At 37.5% G+C, this 15,294-nt stretch overlaps 1 long non-coding RNA gene across 1 annotated transcript in view; it reads left to right on the top strand.

Annotated features, from left to right (window-relative positions):
- LOC121098158 overlaps positions 1-15,294 on the top strand; it is a 230,663-nt gene that overhangs the window by 105,686 nt on the left and 109,683 nt on the right. Inside the window, exons 3-4 of the long non-coding RNA XR_005831187.1 lie at positions 3,800-4,075; positions 10,855-10,969. This is a non-coding gene — a long non-coding RNA (uncharacterized LOC121098158). The remainder of the gene's footprint in view (positions 1-3,799; positions 4,076-10,854; positions 10,970-15,294) is intronic.

Raw genomic sequence — 15,294 nt, 5'->3', positions numbered from 1 at the left:
CCCAGCAATTCTGCAGTTTCTTTGCCTCATCTAGGTGAACAATTGGTACAGGGGATGGGAAGAAATAAAAGAGAAGTATGCAAGCATGCATACATACTTTTTCCACAAAAGAAGGCAGGAAGACTGGTGACCATATGAAAAAGAACTTAAAACATCTCTCAGATAGAAATGGGTACATTTTGTAGTACAGCAATGTGATCAGGAATGAATTTGAAAGCTTACTTTTAAACAGCTTAGGCAGCTTTGCAGTTACATGTCAAATGGATACACTTTATGCATTCAAATATGCAATATACGGTCTGCAGTATCATTCACAGGCCATTCAAGTGATTTTGTCACACTGCGGTTTGTTAGAATGTCACTAAACTTTCTTAGCAACTCTGGGCATAGAGTTTTTGGGTTGTTTTTTTCTTGGTTATATTTTCAAATGGGGTCCAATAGGTGTATTCTTCAAACTTTTCAGGACATTCTTTGATGGGTTTGAATTTTGAAATTGGAGACTTGAGGATCTGTGGTGGAAAAACTATGTAGTACAAGGGATAGCGAAGAGAAGGAGTTCTTAAGCACAAGGTCATTCTGGACAAAATCTAGCCCAGCTGGTTGTGATTCATTGGCAGTTGAAGACTTTAATGGCATATGTGAAATAAAGGGCAAGCGTCCGCAGTGCCAAGACCGTCAACATGGTACACTTGTATTGTCCACAGCAATAGATGTGGATAAACGGACTTGCAAGCGACCCAGGTTTTACAGTACTTATACAAACAAGTATTCTTTCACATCTAACAAAATCTTTAATGTTATTTTGTAGATACATCCCATCTCTCACTTAATCTATGGATTTAACTCATTGTTATGAACGTGGCATCCTTCCTAAGTATAGTACATGTTGTATTTTGGTTGTGCTCAAATGCATCTGTCAACACTACGTTTTGGAAAGGTTTAAAGATGCATATGCACCATCTAAAAATATGCAAATATATTACATTTATTCTTTTAAAAAACTGGCTAATGAATTACTTCAGGCAGTGATGTATTTATGTTCCACTAATCTGTGTGTTTTCATTAAATTAAATGAAATTACTTTCCTTTTGTAAAGTCATAAGTAAATTAAAGGGAAAGCCTTTGTAGACTACTGTTTTTATGATGTCCTAACCTTAAGTAGAAAGAAAGCTGAGCCAACTAGTTGTTCTTGCTTTTATTAAAGTTCCTGTTGGCAGCGCACTGATGGGACACATTAATCTTAGCATTAATACTGAGGAAAGGGGGCTTAGAAGCCTAGGATGAATAAATCATTCGAAAGCCCATTTGGATCTGTTGGCACCTTCCCTGTTACATTGTTGCTGGATAAAAAGGCTTCTTTAAGTGTTAAAGGGTTGGGTAACACAATCGGCTTATTGCAGAATTGCCCGCAGTGATTGGGGGTAGGAAGCAATGGCGCAGGATGGCTTGAGCGAGGCAGACCGGTGAGCTGGCACTCATCAAAGTCAAGGCATACATTTTCTTATGTTCCACAATACCCTGCATAGTCTTTGTCACTGAGACCAGCTAGTGGTGCTTCCAGTCTAGCTCTGAGGTACTTGCTGATACTAAAGAGGAAGAAGAGTAGTTGCAATGCTTCCTATTTATGTTACATAGGTCCGTCTCCAATCACTTCATTAAAATCTTTGGAGGCTAAGAGATGAGTCACATATTTTTCAGTTCAAAAGTGAGGCTGTCCGTTTATCTTTCCCTTGAAGGTTATCTCCGAATATGCTGAAAGATAAAATCATCAGACTGCAAGAGTAACGTTTGCTTCAGTTCCTTCATATCTTGCTGTTTTCCAGGCAGCTTTCAGTTTTCCAGTCTACTTGTGTCTGCAACGTGCTGGTCCGCTTGTGGTTGGCTCAGAAACCCCTCACTGCTCTGTTTCAGCATACCGTGCTCTCAAGATCCTTCTCGATAACACAGCCTCAGAATTTTTGGTTAGCAGCCTACTTGGTCCCTTCTGGATTCAATGCAGATGCAGTTCTGTGTGTGTTCAATGTAGGATGCAGACAAAACGTGTCTCTCTGTGGTTACTGTGGTGGCCCCGGTGAAGCAGCAGAAGGAAGGACAGGGAATGAGCTGTGTTAGGCAGTGCTATGGACCTGGGAGGTTCACAGCCTTTTCACCACCCATCTCCTGCCCCCAGTAAATCAGTGACTGGTGTGATTTCTTTTCACTGGCCCCAGGTGGGCTTGCATGTCCTCTGGAGTATTCTATGCACTTAAAAATTAATGGGATGGGATTGTTCTCTGGATGTTTTTTTCCTGATTCCCACAGCTTTAATTGCTGTTACATGAAACAGTGGCTACAGACATCAGAGGAAGATTGTCATACAGTAGTAGCTAAACATTTTCAATGGCAGTTATTGAACAATTGCATGCTACAATTTACACTATCTTCTCTAGTCTGTTCTTTGACTGAAGAAGCACCTATTATTAGCCAGGCAATAATCAAATACTTAAAAGATTTGGAGAATAATGCATGCTACCATCTAATAAGCATTTCACTCCCTCGTGAGATGTACTGAAGTGTAGAAATTCAAGCTATATCACTGTATTTTTAACTGACAAAATTGCTGTTGAGACAGCTATATTTTCTCAATGTATTTTATTCATAAAACAATCTAGTTTTATAAACACAGATCATCTTTAACGTAATGGAAGTAATACGCCACAATTATTTTAGATAACTTTTAGTTGTTATATGGCACAAATCAAAGTTAAAAGAATATTGAAACAGAAGGAAAATGAAAACCAATGTGAAATGTCTCAATACGTTTTATTTTCAATGAAATAATAGAATATCACATTACTATGTTCTAATATAAATGGGATCATTTGAAAGCTATCAACCTGTACGCGTGCTGTAATAGATAGAAACATACTTTTTCAAGTAAGCTGGTGGTCAGTGGGCTTGGGAAGGAAACACTTTTTAATATACATGTGATCCTTGTAAAGCTGTTGGTTTGCAACAGTTTACAATCTAAAAGCTCAAACAGTGAGCAGTATTTGGTAATGCAAGACCAACAATAGAAGGTAGAGGAGAAGAGTCACTGGCTTGTGTTTGTTCGCTTCAGAATGTGAATTTCCCAACAGTGTAATAATAATTCAGCTAATGTTTTAAGCAGGGGAGCAAATGCCTGTGTTTCTATCTTGATGCAGCATCTTATTTCCTTTCTACTTCCATCCTACTCTCACTGTCTCTAGCCCACAGCTGCACTTAAGTACAGTGGTTTGTGCAGTGACCTATGCTTGGCTCAATATGCACAGGACAGATTATGAATAACAGTTATTCATACCTATATGAATATATATCTAGTTGCAAATATATATATATATATATGTAACAATATCTAGTTCTGTGCAAAAGCTTCTAAATTGAGTATGTATTAAAATCACTATTTTCAGAACAACAGCTGAAAACAACAACCACAAACCCCCACCTGCTAGCTTATACTGTTAGAGCATACCTTCACCAGATCCTGAATTTAAACTTCACTTGGTATTATCTTTACAATCCTCTTACATGTTTAGGCTTCTGACTTGAGTATTAAATAAATTACAGAAAAAGATAATTTTAACGATTGACATGAAAAGAAAGTTCCGACCAGACAGAGCACCTGACTACTACTTATTGTGTGCTCATTGTTTGGAATTCGGAGATCATGAAAACTGGTTGTCAACAGTGGACAACGTTTGTCATTTTGTACTACAGCACATGCTAATCACCTGCCCTTTTTTTCCTTGAGGGTGTAAGTTGTGATTCTCCATTTCAGGAAACCCTACAAGGATGTTCTACTACAGAGAAGTAAAGACTGCAAGTTAGGACATCCGTTTGAAAGCACCCCAGAAACAGACCCACTTCATAAAGCCTGCATCTGTACTGCTGTCCCCAGGAAGCTCTGAAGCTTCTGAATTTGAAGAAACAGTAAAAAAGCAGAAGTCCATACTAGGAGAAAAGCTGTTTTGTATAAAATGATAACCTTGTCAGGAAACAGAAAACAAATCCCATCTGATCTAAAGCTGTGGAAAACCTTGAACTCACATGAAAGGTAAGCTCAAACCATATAAGAGAAAGTGGCTCAAAACTTTAAATGTTAATGGAAAGAATCTGCTTTTCTTAAGTGATTTGGAGGTATTATAATAAAAATTCCCTTTCTTAATTCCTCACTTTTCTTCTGCATTTTCATAAGGGGGTCTTCCAAAGTGCTAGGGAATATACATGCCTGCGGTAGCCTTGGCACATTGTGTGTTATGTCAGACAAGGTGTGTGAGCCTGGGTCTCCATGGAAGGGCCAAGGCTTAATGTAGACATCTTTTGTCTTAGAAGTATGTGGTATCTGGTGCTTGGTTCCACTTGCTGTCAATTGGAAAAGCAGAAACTGGCCTAGTTTGTAATACTAATTATTATTAAACTGTATGGTGGGCCTGAGTCTAATTTTACTCTGATTTTATAGAACCATTGACTTTAATGGACTTGTTCCAAATTTTTCACTGGCATACCTGTGAGTAGCATTAGGCTCAATAACCGTCATGTAAAACAAAATCATTCGATCTTGTAAACCGTAATACAGGTTACGTGGTAGTTAAGTGTGGGCCCAATAAATTCGTCTTTCAGATGATGTGCTAAATGGCAACCTTGGATACTTGCAGTTAATTAAAATTTCCTGGCACATTTTCATAGGACAAGGGACATGTGTTACTAATCGTGCCCAAAATAAATTCTATTTTATTTAGTTAAAATTGCCTTTGCACATATAGTTAGGTAGTTATTCTTCACTATGTCTTTTTTAGAACCAAAACAATTGTGTAGTGATTTTGGTGCAGATGACAGCTGTGTTATCACCCAGAAGCAGCATGCAGTAGTTTCTCTTACCCTATACCATTGAATTGCAAAGTATCTTTAAAGTCTAGAATTTGAAAAAAAAAAGTCTCAAGACTTCTGCTTTAATATTTAGGGACAGATCCTCAGCTAATGTAAATTAACATAGATGAGCTGAAATGTCGCCTTAATTGATCTATCTCTTCTCTCTTAAAGTAATGTACATTTTAATTGGTTATGACCCTTGGGTTTTATTACCCCTACCTATTTATATAAAATATTTCATGACGCTTTGGTCTTAAATAAGAAAAGAAGGTACAGGCTATTACAATTTTTTTCTGGTTCTTTTTCCATGTGTTAGTCCTAAATTTTTCCTAAAGTAACTCTGAAACACTTCAGATCAGCTACTGTAATGATAAATATCCTTTGAAAATACCTGTCTTTCTGCCTGTCTCTTTGGGCAATCAAATCTGTGTTTAGGGCCACGTCATTTAACACTCAGCTGTTGCTACATTCAAGATGATGATGATGATGATGATTTTGTCAGCTGTTTGGAAGGTGGGTTAATGCAACTATGCTGAGGAATTTGTGCAGGATTGAAAATGTCCCCAGAGAAGATGCCCGTATAGGCCTCTAACCTGTATGTGGAGGTTAGAATTATGTGTTCCCTGCATGCCCCATGCGAAAGCCTAACAAAACTGTGGATATGAGAGATTAGAGGAGAGGGTTTGAGGGAAACCACAATAGTCAACCCTAACAGCTACAGAGGGGCTCAAGTAAGAATGTTATTGTTCCTGTTAATAGGTTATGAGTTACTTTTACATAATCTATAGTCTGTACAACTTCACTCTTTCTACCTTTCAAAATGGTGTGTGCTGGCAGTGAGCAGTTTCATTTTTGTCTTAGAGCAGCTGATCAGTTTTATGAGACTATATTGGGAATACTAGTTAAAACATTTCGGCAAACTCCAGGTGCATCCATGGGCAGAAGTCTTCATTGCACTCTAATAAACAAAAAAAACAGAAACTGATGTTGCTGGTAGTGAAGTCTGGTGGTAGTTCTAAAATACTGTGAACATGTTTGTATGCATTGAAAAAAGCCAAAGAAATGCATGTGAAGCAATACCTGCACGTTTAAGTTAAATATTTCAGGATACAAGAGTGCTGTGACCAAGCCAGAAAATGGAATGTAAACAGTCTCCTAACCTGAAATACTATATTTTCTGGATTTTGGTTCCAAAATACTACACACTTAGCTTCTTCAGTTCAAGTCCATAACAAATTACTTGCATGCTGTGCTGAGATTCACAAAAAAAATTTCTTTTTTAGAAACAGCTGCTGTTGGCTTTGTAGTCTGGCTTCAACCGATTCCCAAACTCAGCCAACAAACACAGTCCTTCTCCTCTTGTAGAGCTTCTGGTTTGTCTTGGCCCATACAGCCCTTTGTCCTCTGGCAAAATTTCACTGGAAACCTCGTGCTAATAGTGTTTGATCTTTACCAACTCATCTCAAGAAGAGGGCTCATGTTTTAGCTTCTTTTCCTTCTCTGCAGTGAGGAAAGGAGGGAGAGAGAAATTTTATGTGAGGAGTCAGCTGTGCACAGGTCTAGTTTCGAGACCCCCAAGAAGTCTTGGTCAGCTGTGACACTGGGCTTTCCATATGTTCTTCACCAAGGTATTTGCCAGGATAACTACTGATGGTAGTAAGTGTAATGGGGTCTCACTGTATTTTCCATCTGCAGTTTCCATGCAGTTTACCCAACACTTTACTGTCTCTAGAGTGAAAAGACTGTGAAAACCTCCTCTTCTTTAAGGTCCATACATTGTCTTATAGGAGTGGAATCAGTGCACGCCTATGTAGGAAAAGAAAAGTAGGGAGCTATGGCACTTAGTTTTTGATGACTGCCATCTTTGCTGATAAAACTATGCTTACGTGTGATCAAATATTCTTTCACCTTTTGGGAAATTTGAATCAAATTCTCAAATTTCTGACCCTAGAGTGGCCCAGAGACCAAGGAAGCGAGGAAGTGAATGAAAATGGAGAAAGATCAGAAGATTAAAACACCAAAAAGATAGGAAGAATTCATGCAGTAACACCAGTCTCTGATATCAAGATTAACAATGAGACTTGCCGTCCTGCCTCTCAGATGTACACACTCTACAGTCATCTGCTCAATTTCTACCCAGTTTCTGCCTGAAGACATATCTGTGTTAAGTAAAATGCAATAGTTTTGCATGTTTGGCTGATGACTCCTCTCTTTGCCTTCCTTCTTTTCGTCCTGCACCCTTTTCCAACACAAGTTGGCTGCATGACTTTGGGTTACAGTCTTCTCCCTCTATTCAACTGGTCCATAAGTATATACTTTCATTTGCTCTCCAAAGCATCCTCATTTTCTTGTTATTCTGACTCTTGCTGCTTGCTCATGCTGAGGTTTTAAATATGCTGGATTAATTATCCTACCCCTAAACCAGGAGTATCTGCATATCTAGTCAACCTTTTTTTTTTTTTTTCTGACACCAAAATAGCAGAGCTATTAAAAAGCATTGACCAAAAAAGAGAAGTAGATTGGAAGAGCCATGTGAATTTTTCATAGGAACATGAAGTGAGAGTTTGTGATGAAAGGGATTATGGCATCTTCACAGTTTACCTACACAGAAGCAACATAAAAAAAAATAATGTTTTGAATCTCCTCAACAGTAAAATTAGGATGTTATCATGGATTTTGTTTTCTAAAATGTGAAATAATAGCACAATACAGGAAGATTAAAAAACCTACTACTAAATAATTTATAATAATTTATAAATATTAAATATTAATTATTAATATAAGTTAATAAATACACAGCGAATTCTAATTGCCAGCTCTATTCTGAATTCATCTTTGTTTAGGTTTTGGAGGGTCTGACTCTGAAACAAACTCATCTTGTTAGTAATTTATGCTATTTTCAGATAATTTCAGTTTAGTCACCTTGGGAAAGGTGAAATGTTCCTGTAAAAGTACTTTGGTCACTAAAGTTGTCTTTCTAGTAAAATATTTTTACGACCAAACTAATTTGGCAGCCTGGAGTCATTCAGACTAGTGGTGTCTCTATCAATTTTTAGGACTGGAGAAAGAATCAGGTACTTGCTTCTGTGAATATGCTCCTACTGTAAGTGTAGGTTGGGACTTTATCACAGGACAAATAGCAGGGTAGGCTCAGGCAGTCAAGTGAAAACCTTGTGAACCATCTGAGCTCTCCTTACGCAGCCTGATTAAGTGCCACTGCTTTCTCTGGTTTAAGTGGCTATAATGACAGGAATTGTGGGACAAAAAAGAAATGTGGGAGAGGAGTGTATGATTTTGGGCTTGAGCAATCAAATCCATGGAGGGAAAGACATCTAACAGTGGTTTGTTCCTTTCATAAACAGGTTTTTTTCTCTTCTTCTATCATTACTTGTTCATTTGGATTATTAACAGGCTTTTAAAAACTATTAAAGCCTTGCCACTCATCTTCAAAACCGCCTCTAGGCATCTTTGATTTGTATGGTTAGCATTTACTCCCTAAGGTCTTATCGACCTTGACAGTGTTAGAAATCATATTTTCACATGAAGGAATTGCCCTTGACTAATTTCTCCAGTACAGTTTGAACATAAAGAACCTTCCTTTGTCAGCTGCATTCTTTACTTTTCACTTATTTTAAAGAAACATGGTGTGAATGTGCGTATAGTTATATGGAAAACTGCAAAGTAAATCTGTATCCGAGTATGGTTAAGAATGTGCATTATTGTTTCCTTTAATACGTTAATGCTAGATGGAGGGGTTTCTTTATTTTCTTTTCAATTTTTTCTATTGTGAGTCCTTTTTTTCTAATCTCCCTTTCAGAATCATACAATTCACGGTGACTTTTGATGTTGTTCTCCCCCCTAGTAGTTATGCATTTCTAACACCAGAGCGAAGTTAATTTTCTCACTGTGACATGAGAAGTAAACTCCATAATAGTCCTCCCTCTTTAGTTAGTAATCATCAAAAAAGATAAAGGTTCAGAAAGTTCTGGGGTTTTCAAAATCTGACTTCCAGTAAAAAGTGCACCAGGGCCACTGAAAATAATACCAGACGTATTTTAAGTAGCAACATCAGACAACAGCTCAGGAGAGAAGTACAAGAAGATAACAGAACTTCACTGTCAGTACCCAAGCATCAGTGAGATACCTTGTGCTATATCATCCAGTGGCTTCCAGACTGGAAGCAGGGAACATGAGCACTATGTAGTGTCAGGGACAGGAGACAGAGCGGTTCCCATGTTTGTCATAAATATAGGATGTGACCTGCCAAGCTATGCAGCTTGGCATCAACACTGAAGATGATACCGGTTGGAAAGCAAGATTTCTCAGTCCAAATTCAGGCTCTACAGCTGAGCCACTATAGCCTGGTGTGTTAAGGGAAAGCGCTGTATTAGAGAATGTGTTAACTGCATGGGGCTGAACATTATTAGAAAACTGATATGATTTTGGTACGTACTGAGACATGTTAACATTTCTAGTAGAAAGCAGATAGCTGTTTTTAATTTACCTGGTCAAGGTAAACCTTACATAACTGTAAATAAACTGAGGATGGTAAAGTGAATCCTACAGCAAATAATTATTATGAAGTAATTCAACATTTTGAATCCATAGCTATTGACAGATTGTTAGAAATGTGCTTGACAAATTGCCTGGAGTCTCTGATACAAGTGCGCAATCACCTGTTTGTAGGTACAGTGCATACTTCCTTTACTGATGCAAATGGAAAACACGTTCATGAATGTACTACAAGATAGTCTGTCGCAGTTCATATAATGTTAGCTGAGGCACAAGTCTGTGATGTGTTTTCTATACATAATCCTTGGCTAAGATTAGGATTTTTTCTTCTCACCTGGGGACATATATTTTTAGTTCCTTTCACAGTGTTCGCAACAGACATTTTCCTGATCTGTGGCCAAAATTTTATTGACAGCAGCATGAATTTCATTGTCTAATTCTTGAATTGTGTTTGAGATGGAAACAATACCTTCATTTCTTGACACCATTTTCTGAAAATCTGGCAGCAGTTCCAGCGCTGCCTTACCAGCTATGGCAGAGCTATGGCCAGGGACTGGAAAAGGATGCACCTTTCAGTCCTGTCTCCAGCGGTCCTCACAGTACTGCCCTGCACCCTTGGGAGCAGCACTGTGTATGGGCCCCAGTGACTGAGCTAACTGAAAGACAAAGTCATCACGGTAACTTTCTCATAGTGTGTGGAACTAGTGCCTGTGTACCACTGAAATTCCTTAAAGGTACAGAAGCAAAGCTTAAAGTTAATAACCTGAATATTTCAAGAAGAAAAAATCCTTTGAACTAGGAGCCCTTCAAGAGTTTTCCACTCTCTAGTTTTCATAAGGAGAATCCTCTTATCCCTCTTTTCACATTGAAGAATTCCTTTACAAAATATTGCTACCTTTTTTCTAAATAAATATCCCATGGACTTTCTTCTGGATTCCTATCAGTCACTATCATGTCTACTGATACTATCTTTCAGATCTTTTACCTTGTAAAAAGCCTTTTCTGTGGCAATCATCTACTATAAAGTGTATTCTAACAATGAGAGCCTGGAGGGGAAAATGTTCTCTTGATATGCTTGTTACAGAAATACAACTTTCTATGAAGAGGGAAGCTCTAGTTTATGGGATTGGAACCTCACTGGTCTTCAGCCCAAAGAGAAAAGTCTTCAGCCTAAGAAACAACTGTTCTACTGTAATTTTTCACTGTTAGAGCTGTATACCAAGTACTTAAAGGTTATGTGTTCCTTAAAGAGCTTGACTTTAGCTACCATATTATAAACTATCTAGTGTTTGTTATTTAAGTTGAAAACTGCTGAAAACTCTTGAGATCTTCTTGTGTTAGCTGTATGAAGCAGTATGGCCTCTGTTTTGCTCCTTTTAGAAGAGGGCTAGGGTAATAGAAAGTTGGCAGTGGATAATTTTCTAATTATGTGGCATGCTCACCATTTCACAGGCTCACTGGAAGTGTCAGAGAAACAAGAGGATAAATGTTAAACTGATCTTCCATCCACACGGTGACACCTTAGAGGGTCTGAAAGAAAGTTCCAGTCAAATCCACATGCATTCAGGTAAAGACCTTATATAATTTTCATTATAAACCTCTGATAGAATTAATGGGTTAGATAGAGTAAGCAGCTTTGATCACTGCTTTTTTGAGCAAAATTTTTAAAACTTCAGGTCAAACATCAAGTCAGGGTGAAGGCAGCGATGACTGCATCTCTGATAACAATTACAGTCATTGCAGAGAAACAAAGCCTGAAGGAGAAGGAGCACTAAATATTTTCAGAGACATAAAGAATTTGACCACTTTAAATAGGTTGCCTCATAGTGTTTTGATTCAAGTCGATGTTCTGTATTCTTTTCCTCCATTCTGTTGTTATGCAAGACAAATAAATTATTACACTATTGTCAAGGCACACAAGATCACAAGGTGGCTTTTTCTTGGTTTTTATGTTGTTTGGATTCACAGGATAAGATTATTACGCAGACTTCCTTATATGCTCAATGTTAGAACTAATATCATATTGTTGACGTTTTCATCGCCTGTGACTATGCCAAAGAATTACAACAAAAAATTACTGAATGTGGTTCGGCTACTATATATATATATATATCAGTCTCTAGATTTGTCCTTATCACCTTAAAATAAGAAAATGTAAAAATCTGAAAGGATTTGCAAAATGAAGCTATATAAAATATTCGCCATATTCTCTCACTTCTGTGTTATCACAATGATCCACCAGTGCTATTCATTTCCTCTGTATCATGTAGCATGTTTGTTTCAAAGGAGGATTGACCTAGACTCATATTTGGTCAGAGTGCAGTAAGTGAAGATCATTCCTAATTGCAGTGGTACCTTAGGATAAACGCTGAAACCTTAGGATAAAGCTGAAACTGACTTTTATTGAAAATATTTACTTTAGATTCTGCCAGACAGTTGTTATATAACACTGATCTGAGAATTGCTATGGGCTTATTAAGTTTTACTCATGGGAGTAATACCCTGATTACTACATTGTTTATTTGGAATTATTTGGGCTAATCCAGAAATTATGTGCTTGCAAGCCTAAACCAGAATCTGGATTTAAAAGAAAACAAGCTATCATGATTTAACATTTAATCAGATTAATTTTGGTAGTTCCATCTCTCCATCTTGGAAATTATGCTATATGAATCTAGATGCCAACTTTTGGAAGTGACCTGGGAGTATTAAAAAATTTATGCTTAGTGATCGTGGCTTTGGTATAGTCAACACAGAACAGGAGCAAATAAGAGGGTTGAAGAAGCAATTCAGAATGGACACCTGTAATACATGATCTGAAACAGTGTCTGGAGGAGGTACTAACTTCACAACATTAAACTTAACCTTTTTCTCATATTCAGAGTTACTGCAGAAATTCAGATGCTCTCACATAGAACCAGCATTGTTGCAGATCTGAATACAGGTTTAGTTGGGCTTCCACAGATCATAGAACGAGTTGGGTTGGGAGGGACCTTAAAGATCAACTAGTTCCAACCTCCCTGCCATTAGACCAGGTTGCTCAAAGCCCCATCCAGCCTGGCCTTGAACACTTCCAGGGATGGGGCACCCACAACTTCTCTGGGCAACCTGTTCCAGTGCATCACCACCCTCATAGTAAAGAATTTCTTCCTTATATCTAATCTAAATCTACTCTCTTTCAGTTGTTGAGACCATCTGAGAATTTACAGTGACTAGATATACAAGTTTTCGCCTAATAATAATGGCAAGGAAGCTTATGTAGGATTTTTGTAAACACATTTGTGATAATAGAGTTGTGGTGGAGGTATATGCTAGTTTTGATTATATAGAACACTTGTGATACAATGAGATCTGTATTTGTACACTTGGAAAGATTCTATTACTCATTTCTATGCCCTCTATCTGAGTGTTCTTAACATATATGTCCTTCTAGCCCACATAAGCACACAGGAGGATTGTCAAACCATTTTACAGATGGGAAATTAAGTCATTTGCCTAAAGCTACATAGGAAGTCATAAGATTCAAAAGGCTTCCGATTTCCTGTTCCATGCTCTAAACCACAGGACTGTCTTTCCTCCCTAATTTTTTGTAGTTGTCCAAAGTGAGCCACAAAAACAATGTACGTGATTTCTCAGTGAAGTAGATTTCATAGGTTTACAATAAAGGGCAGTTTAACAATCTTTCTACAGCTACACCGAATTACTCAGGCCCTGAATATGCATTGCAGAAGTTTTCCCTACCTGTGAATTCATCAGTCTCACTATTCAGCTTTAATTACTTTACTTTTTCTTGTTTGATTAATTTGTATTGTTGTAGCATTGATGTACTCATTGTTCTACTTAAAATAATTGAATCATGAAACCTTAAAATTCTTTGCATGTGGTGTCTATAAATTTACACCTAACAAACCTTGAATGTGTTGTTTCCAAGCCCCCCAAAGAAGAGCAACTCACACATGCCTGTGCAAACACTATTCTATTGTAGTGTTTATCAGAGTAAAATAGTAGGGTTTTTTTCATTGAGCTATGTTTTCTGAGCGAGATGCACAAGTGCATAAGGCAGGAGAGCCTGGGGCTGTATTTGATCGCAGGCTTCACACAATCTGACTGGGTCAATGAGTTTTTCCAGACAATTTAGACAATTTTCTCTCTGCAGACAAAATCCCTGGGTTTCTCCTTAGTGTTTATCAAGGTAAGCTTCATAAAGTATTTCAAAAGTTTTTCTTTTTCTTTTTAAGTTCTACCCACCTTCTTCTGGTGCAAAATAAAAAGAGATTCATACTAATTTAGGACTGATTTACACTTCTACAGATCTATTTTATCATGTTAGATCAGCATGGTCACTACTACTATATCTTGTGTTAAAGCAAAATAGGACTGGCTGTCCAGAAGTGTATCTGGACTGTCCAGGGTATCACATATCATCTCTCTATATGTAACTCCAACAGAGAGCGAGAATGCAGGATATGCAGAAGAGTGGTTGCCAGCACTATCTGCAAATAGCACAGCAAATGCTTTACCAGTTGGTAAGAAAAGGTGATGCAATTAAGCCTAGCAGCATGACACAGCACTGTTGGAATGGATATCACTTCTTAAACTTTTTCTTCTAGAAGTTCACCATCACTGTTCTTGATTAATCTCCATTTATGCTGCGGAAGTGTAATTTGAATTTAGAACTTTCTAATATTACACTTTTCCATGTTCCTCTGTTTCAGTACTATTTTGTTGGGTTTTTTAAGTACGTAAATCTGGCCAGAATTTTTGTTGAGAGACTTGGCATTTGGGTATGGAACTACTAAATGTAATAAGGTTTGAAGCACAATTTGGAAGGCAAACCTATTTGCTGGCCTAATTTGTTCAGTTGTGCATCTGAAGTGAAACATTACTATGTGCAGAGATTTTGTGGGGCATGGGGCTGTATTATACTGTATTCTCCCTCTTATTGGAATACTCATTTTTTAGTTCTTACATTTAGGTTGCAATTTCTGAGCCTGAGCACAGGTAAGGCTTTGTTGTGATGTTACTAGATTTAGTTATCAACAGCACAATGCAACTGAAAAAAAACCCAGAAATAGTTCAATGCAGGGCTTCATTTGATGGTAGTGGAGAAATCAACTTAATCTTAGAATCACTGGCTGTATGGTTCATATGACAAAAAGGGAAGTTGTTAAATTCTTTATGGTATCAATGAAAACTGATAGTGGATGGCTAGAGGCTAAACTTTGTCTATTGTTACTTTTGGCAGTATTATTTTGTATGGAAAATCATAGCAATTGCTGAAGACATAGTAGAGATTGCTGAAAATACTAAATAGAATATTTTTATTTTCTATATTCAAGTACAGCTAGAAAACAAATATTTAGGGGTTAATGTTCAGTCGTTTAGTATGTCAATATGCTGATAGATACATGCATTTAATGAAAGATGGCAACAGCCTGACAGCTGGAATGATTATGAGGAAGGGGACAGGATAAGGTTTGCACTGGTGACTCTAGTACTGTCATTTTTTGTGTCTGGAAAAAATTAATTTGGAAACATTATGTTTTTTGAATGGGAAGAGAATTTAGTATGCTGTGCTTCTCTTAATAAACCTGCTGCTTATACAAAGCAAGGTGGAAAAAAGCAACAAATAAACCTGTAGAACTTGTATCAGTAGTGCTTAGTTTTACATGCAATTTAACACAAAGACAAAGCAGGTCAGCCTGTAACAGAAATAACCAAAAAGAAAATGAATGGATGTAGACAAATGGAGTAACTGAAGCACTAAATGTGGTATAAATAGGAATTTTACTAGTTTTATGGGAGAGTCCTAGACACTGTCCTTCCCCAAGGTAGTACTAGGCTATTAGGTATATTTCGCCTTAGTACATAATATCCATACTGAGACACAAG

Source organism: Falco naumanni, chromosome 15, assembly GCF_017639655.2.
Source record: "Falco naumanni isolate bFalNau1 chromosome 15, bFalNau1.pat, whole genome shotgun sequence".
NCBI lineage: Eukaryota > Metazoa > Chordata > Aves > Falconiformes > Falconidae > Falco > Falco naumanni.
This window is presented reverse-complemented; position numbering and strand designations above follow the sequence as displayed.